This window comes from Danio rerio, chromosome 15 (assembly GCF_049306965.1).
Source record: "Danio rerio strain Tuebingen ecotype United States chromosome 15, GRCz12tu, whole genome shotgun sequence".
NCBI classification, from domain to species: Eukaryota; Metazoa; Chordata; class Actinopteri; order Cypriniformes; family Danionidae; genus Danio; species Danio rerio.
In genome coordinates this window covers 38,680,754-38,690,000 of record NC_133190.1, presented here as the reverse complement: position 1 = coordinate 38,690,000, position 9,247 = coordinate 38,680,754, and the positions used below count along the sequence as shown (strand labels likewise).

The 9,247-nt window shown below is 39.5% G+C and overlaps 1 protein-coding gene across 1 annotated transcript in view; it reads left to right on the top strand.

Moving 5' to 3' along the window:
- Positions 1–9,247, top strand: part of col4a4 (collagen, type IV, alpha 4) — a 103,240-nt gene that overhangs the window by 37,834 nt on the left and 56,159 nt on the right. The window lies entirely within an intron of this gene.

Below are 9,247 nucleotides of genomic sequence, written 5' to 3'. Positions count from 1 at the left end.
ACATGCAAACTCCACACAGAAATACCAGATGGCTCAGCGAGGACCCAACAACATTGGTATTCTTGCTGTGAGGCAACAGTGCTAGTCACTGGGCCACTGTGCCGCCCATTCTGGATAAAGGAGGAAGAAGGGGAGGAGGGGGGAGTTTCTTCCAGACGAAGATAGTTGTAGAAAGGAAATGAGGATATATATAGTGGTTTGGGATCCTTTGATTGGAGGATCATAATTAGTTAATGTGGACCAGCTGGGTAAATCATGAGCACATGCTCCTCTCGAAATTAGTTTAAAACTAAACTTCACTTATGTTATAACTAACTTGGTATATGTGATGGATCTGCGACAGAGAAACTATGCGTTTTGGGAAACACCTGTCACTACATCAGTCTTTTTCCAAACGATGCATCGTACTATGATAGTTCAGCCGTCGTTGTTTGGGAAACGCACCCCAGTTTAGCGCTCTACCGTAATACGCAGTGTATGAGCGACCGCGGAAATACCTTTGCGGCTAGAATGACAGATTCTTTCTGAACTGGCGGCTGGCCTGACCGCAGTCAAAATTCGTTCTTTTTGACTTCTGCATCATCTTTTGTTTCACCTTTGCAGGGAGGGAATTTAATGTTGTAACAAACGATTTAATTACTAATTGAAATGCATCACATGACTGTTCATTTACTGTGCAAGCCAAGCCCGGCCCGACCCCGTCTAAAATTTTAGAAATTAAACCCGAACCCATCTGGTTCTGCCTTGTCCCATTGGGTTCGGGCAAAGATCTTCAGCTTTAAATAATATTATGCTAGATATTTTTTAAGACGCTTCTATACAGCTTAAAGTGACATTTAAAGGCATAACTACAGTAGGTTAATTAGGTTAACTAGACAGGTTAGGGTAATTAGGCAAGTTATTATATAACGATAGTTTGTTCTGTAGACTATCAAAATAAATAGAGCTTAAAGGGGCGATTAATTTTGACCTTAAAATGTTTTTTTAAAAATTAGTAACTACTTTTATTCTAGCCGAAATAAAACAAATACGACTTTCTCCAGAAGAAAAAATATTATCAGACATACTGTGACAAACTTGCTTTGTTAAGCATCATTTAGGAAATATTTTAAAAAAGAAAAATTATAATTCTGACTGTATTTCAAAAACCTGTGCTTCGAAACGCATTTTCTAAAGTTTGCATTTTCCAAGCCACCAAAACACTGTTTTAATCTATGTGAATGGCCAAAATGAAAGGAAAAAGGGGTTTTGATGACATTCCTGTTTTGTAAACATACCAAGAGAATGGAGCCTTTTATGCTGTGTCAGCTGAAGATGACCAGAGGAAGAGACTGAGGGAAGATTATTCCTGGTATTTTAATTAAAAGAGCTCTAAAACTGAAACTGTCACAAACCAGCTGTGGGAAGAACCTGCAATTAACATGATCCTTTCCTCCCATCCAGGGAGGCTGAACACCATTAAGTGTGCTTGAAGAGAGGGAGAGTGTGTGTGTGCGTGTGTGTGCTTGTGTGTGTATGTGTGTGTGTCTTAAGTCACATTTTTGTCATATTTTTCACTGTACATTTTTAAGGATTTTTGGTTTGTGTATATATAAACACTGCTAAATCCCAATGATCCACCACTGTTCCCGTCTGTCTGTCTGTGTGTGTGTATGTGTGTGTGCTCGTGTGTGTGTGTGTGTGTGTGTGTGTGTGTGCTCGTGTGTGTGTGTGTGTGTGTGTGTGTGTATGTGTGCTCTCAGTTCCCGTCGGTGTGTGTTGTTTCAGTCAGAGCTCTTTTGGATAACCAGTCATTCATGAAATTCACTAATTCATTCTCACGCAATAGTCATCACTATTTATTTATGTAAAGCAAGCCTTTTTTCTGGATCTTTTTTTTGTGAGGATTGTTTTATAAGTGTGATGTAATGCACTGAGTAATCAAAACTAAAACATTACTTCGTATGCAATTTGTGTGTAATATATACAGTTGATGTCAGAATTATTAGCCCCCTGTATATTTTTCCCAATGTCTGTTTTACAGAAATAATTTTTTTTCAATGCATTTATAACCATAATAGTTTTAATAACTAATTTCTAAAAGCTGATTTTTTTCGTCTTTGCCATGATGACAGTAAATAATATTTTACTACATATTTTTCAAATGCTAGTATTCAGCTAAAAGTGCAATTTAAAAGCATAAATAGGTTAATTAGGCAGGTTAGGGTAATTTAGTCACTGTTTAATAGTGATTTGTTCTGTCTGTTGACAATTGATTCAAATACTTATATTGACCTTAAATAAAAAGTGCTTTCATTCTAGCTAAAATAAAACAAATACGACTTTCTCCAGAAGAAAAAATAATATAGGAAATACTGTGAAAAATTTCTTGCCTTGTAAACATCATTTGGAAAATATTTTAAAGAATAAAAACATCACAGAAGGGCAAAAATGTTAACATGTATGTCATTTAAGTTTAATATACAGTTGGGTCCATAAATATTTGGACATTGATACATTTCTAACATTTTTGGCTCTATACAATAGGTTTGAAAATAAACAAACAACATGTGCTTTAACTGCAGACTGTCAGCTTTAATTTGAGGTTATTTACATCCAAATCCGGTGAACGCTGTAGGAGTTACAACAGTTTGCAAATGTGCTTCCCACTTGTTAAGGGTCCAAAAGTAATTGGACAGAATAATAATCATAAATCAAACCTTCACTTTTTAATACTTGGTTGCAAATTCCTTTGCAGTCAATTACAGCCTGGAGTCTGGAACGCATAGACATCACCAGATGCTGGGTTTGGTGGATCCCTGGTGGTGCTCATACCAGGCCTTCAGTACCTGTTTGTTCTTGGGGCATTTTCCCTTCAGTTTTGCCTTAAGCAAATGAAATGCATGCTCAAGCGGATTCAGGTCAGGTGATTGATTTGGCCATTGCATAGCATTCCACTTCTTTCCCTTCAAAAACTCTTTGGTTGCTTTTGCAATATGCTTTTTGTCCATCTGTACTGTGAAGCGCCGTCCAATGAGTTCTGAAGTATTTGGCTGTATTTGAGCAGATAATAATGCCTGAAACATTTCAGAATTTATCCTGCTGCTTTTGTAAGCAGTCACTTCATTAATAAATACAAGAGAACCAGTTCTGTTGACAGCCATACATGCCCATGCCATGTCACTACTACCACCATGCTTTACTGCTTAGGTTGATGAGCAGTTTCTTACCTTCTCCATACACTTCTCTTCCCATCACTGTGGTAAAAGTTGATCTTGATCTCATCTATCTATAGCAGGGGTCTCAAACTCGCGGCCCGCGGGCCATTTGCGGCCCTCAGTGCAATATTTTGTGGCCCGCGCCGACCACTGTACACTGACAGAATCAGCGGAGCGGGGAGAGAGAGCGGTCCCCGCTCCGCTGATTCTATCCGTACACAGCGGTCACTGGCATTCCCCGCCCGCCGTGTTGTCGCGCGCGTTCTGATCAGCTGTGTTGTCGCGCGCGTTCTGATCAGCTGTGTTGTCGCGCGCGTACTCAAGAGCGGTGTTATCGCGCGCCTACTGAAGGGCGGGTCCGAGGGTGTGTCGCGTCGCGGGGGCACTATTGATAATTTTGGAAGGGCACTTTCTATGCAAGACTAAAAAGGGCATGTGCTCTGCACAGGTTGAGCCCTATGTGTGCACGTGCCTGCCCTGCATCTTATATATATCATAGGTAAATACAGACTGGTACAGACTTATGTGACTGGAGTGGGGTGGGGGTGTTTTATTTATACATATATACGCCTTTTTTTTAGGTGAGGGAATGGAAGTTTTGAGTGAGTCCCCCACTTTTTTCCCTAGGACTTCAATAAGTCAAAGTACAGGTCTAGACTTAATGATGATCATCTTCAAGCCATACTGAGGGTGTCAACTGCTTCCGCTCTAAAGCCAAATGTGGTTCAGATTTGTGAGAAGAAGCGCTGTCAAGTCTCTGGCAGCAAGAAGTAGGCAAAAGATGCCATGTTCAGAAGAACTGTTCATAATCTTCACTCAATGTTCTATTAATGTTCAGGACACTTCATGTTCAGAAGAAATAATTAAAACTGTTAATAATGACATTTGAGGACTTTTTTTTGTGAAATCCCTTATGCGGCCCAGCCTCACCCAGACTTTGCCTCCTGCGGCCCCCAGGTAAATTGAGTTTGAGACCCCTGGTCTATAGGATGTTGTTCCAGCACTGTGAAGGCTTTTTTAGAACTCTAATCTGGCCTTCCTGTTTTTGAGGCTCACCAATGGTTTACATCTTGTGGTGTACCCTCTGTATTCACTCTGGTGAAGTCTTCTCTTGATTGTTGACTCTGACACACATACACCTACCTCGTGGAGAGTGTTCTTGATCTGGCCAACTGTTGTGAAAGGTGTTTTCTTCACCAGGGAAAGAATTCTTTGGTCGTCCACCACAGTTGTTTTCTGTGATCTTCCAGGTATTTTTGGTGTTGCTGAGCTCACTGGTGCGTTCTTTGGTAACACTTTATTTTAATAGTCTATTTGAGTATTAGTAGACTGTTTGCTTAATATCTGTTGATACTGGTCCTTCAACAGATATTTAACTGACTATAAAAAACATAGCAAGTACGTGTCAGCTTATACTAACCCAAACCCTAACCCCAACCTTAAGGCTGATTTATACTTCTGCGTCAAACGCCGGCGTATGCTACGGTGCTGACGCATAGCCCTTCGCCGTGGCCGTCGGCGTGGCTGACGTGCACCTCTCAAAAATTGTAACTACACGTCGCAACGACGCGTAGCGCAAGCTCTGTGATTGGTCGGCTTGGTAGCGCTGACGAGTCTGGACCGGACAGAGAGCCGCGCGAATGGTGCGAGCGATTGTTTACAAGTGTAGAGTCCCGTGAAGGAGCTCCGGATGGAAAGTTTTGTTTTGTGTTTACCTCATAGTTAAAGTTGTTGCACGTCCGCCGGTTCCTGCCTCAAAATGAGCGAGTTTGAGTCGCTTGTACAACCAGGAAGTGTTCAGGAAACACAAAACAGAAGCGAAGAAACTCGACACAGAGGAACATTTACACCTCACTGCCAACTAGCGTTTCGGAAATGTTAATGCAGACCAACAGAGACAGCGCGCAGAAGTATAAATGCACAGCTGCGCACGTTGCCTGCGCCGTGAGTTACGCCGGTCACTTGACGCAGAAGTATAAACCAGGCTTTACAGTCTATTTATAATCTAATGAGAATTAGTAAGCACATAGATACAATGTAACTTAAATTAGACAAATGGACCATCAAAATAAAGTGTGACCCGTTCTTTTTTGTTAAGAATGTTCCACACAGTTGTTTTGGCCACACAGGAAGTTTTTGCTATCTCTCTGATTGGTTTGTTTTGTTTTTTCAGCCTAATGATGCCTTGCTTGACTGATAGCGACAGCTCTTTGAATCTCATCTAGAGAGTTGACAGCAACATATATCAAATGCAAATAGCACACTTGATGATCTCTGGACCGTTTATCTGCTTATTATAATTGGGATAATGAGGGGATAACACAAACCTTTCCATGGCAGCTTGGAAGCAATTGTCCAATTACCTTTGGACCCTTAACAAGTGGGAGGCGCTTATGCAAACTGTTGAGATTACTACACCTATCACCTGATTATAATGTAAATGCCCTCAAATTATAAGCACTTGTTGCTTGTTTCATTTCAATTCCATTGTGTTTGTGTATAGAGCTAAAAATATTAGAATAGTGTCGATGTCCATATATTTATGGACCTAACTGTATGTATGTTAGGGGTCTAGCGATACAATGAAGTCACAGTTCGATATTGGTATGTACAACAGCAATGATAACAAATCCCCAGTGCTTGCTTGTCCTGTTTATTTTGAACAGGCAGAAGTTTTTGGTCAGAATCAGCCACAGAACTGAAATGCTTGAAAAATAAAGCATTATAATTAGGAGACTGCGTATTAAACTTTCAAAGGTGGAGCCCAAGCCTCTTCTAAAACCACAGAAAAACAGTAATTGTGCGTAAGACTCAGTAAGCTTCAAAACTGAAATCTCTTTTAATGAAGATGCTAGCTTTACTGTGTCTATCCATAATAATAGTGCAGTTCATTGTTGTGTGTGTAGAGATAGACACTCATGTGTGCGAGATGAGATGGAATGGTATATTTCCATAGTTTTTCTATATAAACCCAGTTGACAGTGCGTGCGTGACTTGTGTCTATGAGCACCGTGTTTTTAGAAGGGATGTCAAGATAAAAGACTTTTAACTTTTACCGGCAACAGCACTAATTAATGTCAATTCCAGAACAGTGGACCAATCAGATGAACTCCGAGGTGGGACTAGCATTGCAAGCTTCTATGTAGCAAGTTAGCATGACAACATGGCCGAACTACTGAGCACTGCATCTCGCGTTTTCACACGCAAAGCCGCTTTTATTGTGAATGGCTGCTCAGTTGTTGCACAGATGTGGGTTTAATTTTTAGCCTAACAGTGACTGCACATCTGGACCAACTGTATTTGCCATGAGAGAGCATGAACCAAACTGTCAGCCCCGTACCATTACTATCACACCCCTAATATATAAATATATACATATACATAGAGAAAGAGAGCCACTATTAACATTTTAAATAATTGAATCACACATAAAATCACTTTGACCATGACACTCAAGCTGGATCCAAGGATTTACCGCAATATTACAGACTAATTACAGTCAAAACAGTGCAAGAGCACTTATTATTCACAATTAAAAATCTAAATGCACTTAACATCACTGACCAATCTCATTTAAATAATGTGAGAGCAATTAATGTCACTAACCAATCATAACCACGTAATTGTCATAAATAAGCAGCATCTTGTGATACACAGCAGATCTTGGAATGGAGCACTGTATATTGCTGATCTTTGTCACACCCTTGTGGTGAGTTTGTAATAATACACATTGTTCAAATATTGTCAATACTGCTCCTTTGACAGACATTTAACTGACTACAAGAAACTTTGCAAGTACATGTCAACTTACACTAACCCTAACCCCAACCTAACAGTCTACTTATAATCGGTAACACTTTACAAAAAGGTTTATTAGTCAATGCATTTACTAACATGAACTAATCATTAACAAAACTTGTACAGCATTTATTAATCATAATTAAACATTTACTAATGCATTATTAACATTCAAGTCCATGCTTGTTAACATTAGTTAATGCACCATGAGTTAACATGAACTAACAATGAACAACTGTTATTTCATAAACTAACATTACTTAGCATGAACAAATACAGTTGTAAATGTATTGTTCATTGTTTGTTCATGTTAGTAAATGCATTAATTAACATTAACTAGTGAACCTTATTGTAAAGTGTGACATTATAATCTAATGACAATTAGTTGGCATTTAGATGCAATGTATCTTATATTTGATGTATCTTCTATTATTTTGCCGTGATTATTTGATAAATAGAAAGTATAAACAGCATTTATTTAAAATTGAAATCTTTCATAATCCTCTGTAAATGTTAAAACTGCTTGGTTAAATGTAGATTTTTTTTTATATGGATTGCTGACACATTTTTCTGTAGGTCAGTTTTGCTTGAGCTTGTAAATTAATAATTAATTAATTAAATAATGCATACCTCAGGTGATGATCCGAATGTGTTGTAAACTTTTGATTGTATTGTTTTGTATCATTCACTCTAAAATGCTCAGTCAAATATGGACAAACCCGGTTGTTGGGTTAAATTTCTAATTTTTTGTTTTTGCCTCCTGGTTTCTTCTCCGTGCAAAGGTGAAGGAAAATGTATTCAGAAATGAAAATATTTTTGATCACACAAGCATCACTTTAAAGCATCATCAGCTGCATTCAAGTGATTCACACTTATCTTGTTGAAAAGTTGTTATTTAAAGAGCCCATATTATACATGAAATAGGGTCATGTCTTGGTTGTAAGGGTCTCCAACAACAGTCTTATATGCATGCAAGGTCAAAAAACGCTTTCATGGTCTTATAATCTGCATTTATTTTACCTAATTATTCCAGCGACTTCCGTATGAATCGTCCAGTGACTCATTTGTTCCCAAACCCCTCCTTAGTGCGAAGCTAATCTGCGCTGATTGGACCGATGACAGTCTGTTGCGATTGGTCGACTGCCTTCAGTCAGAGAGTGAAATGCCCAACAGCTAATCAGCAATATAAAAGTAATTTTAGCTGCCAGTGGGTCAATGTAAATACAGTCGATGGACTTGAAAATACCGACTACTAACTATTTTATTGAGCAAAAACTCCAAAAACTGTCGAGGAGATCTCCTAGCTTGTCTCACTCTGCTCTTTTCACAGACACACACACAAACACACATATTGCCCTCATACTTGCACGCGCGCGCACACACACAAAAACACACACACACCTCCGGACGACAACGCGCGCGCGCACACACAAACACACACACATACCTCCGGACGACAGAGCACGCGCACACCGACACACACGCTCACACTACCCTCGTCCACGGAGCTCCGTAAACAAAGCAGCACGCGTCGCGTTTTAACGTGACTTTGCACGAGAATATAGCCAGTTAACCTGATACAGTACACGCGGTTACAAGTAACAAATCACAACTAAATACATTTGCAAGCTAGAGTAAATGAGGCAACAACTTTAATCGCACGTACTTACACTTGAGAAATGGAGGAAGAAACCCATCCTGACATCCATCAGTAAGTTACTCTTTACTGATCCTTCCTTTAACAAACGCCGACGAAGTATTCTTTGTAGCATGTAGTTTGCAGAAGTTTCCAGTAGTTTCCAACTGCTTGGTTATTATGCTGAGGTTTCATCTTTGGGTAGAGACTCGATAATATCCATCTGTAGTGTGACTTCAATCGACCGGCATGTTTGTGTGTGTGTGTGTGTTTGTGGGTGTGTGTGTGTGTGTCTGGGTTTCTATGTCAGAGGGCGGAGCCTCAGGTTTGAAATCTCCCGGGTTTGCGCGTGCACGTGGATAACTTAGTTTCGTTCGTACGTCATGGCGAAACACCTAATGACTCGGTATCAAGGCGACTCGTTTGAAGCACTATGAGTCGACTCTTTTATAGATGAATCAACCGTTTTAAACACTGTATTCTTACAGATTTAAGCCTTAGCTGGATACTTCACTTCACTTAGAGCTGTGTTACACACTACATGGAGGGGAATTTTCAAAAACCCATAATATGGGCTCTTTAATATAAAATAAAATTATATATATATATATATATA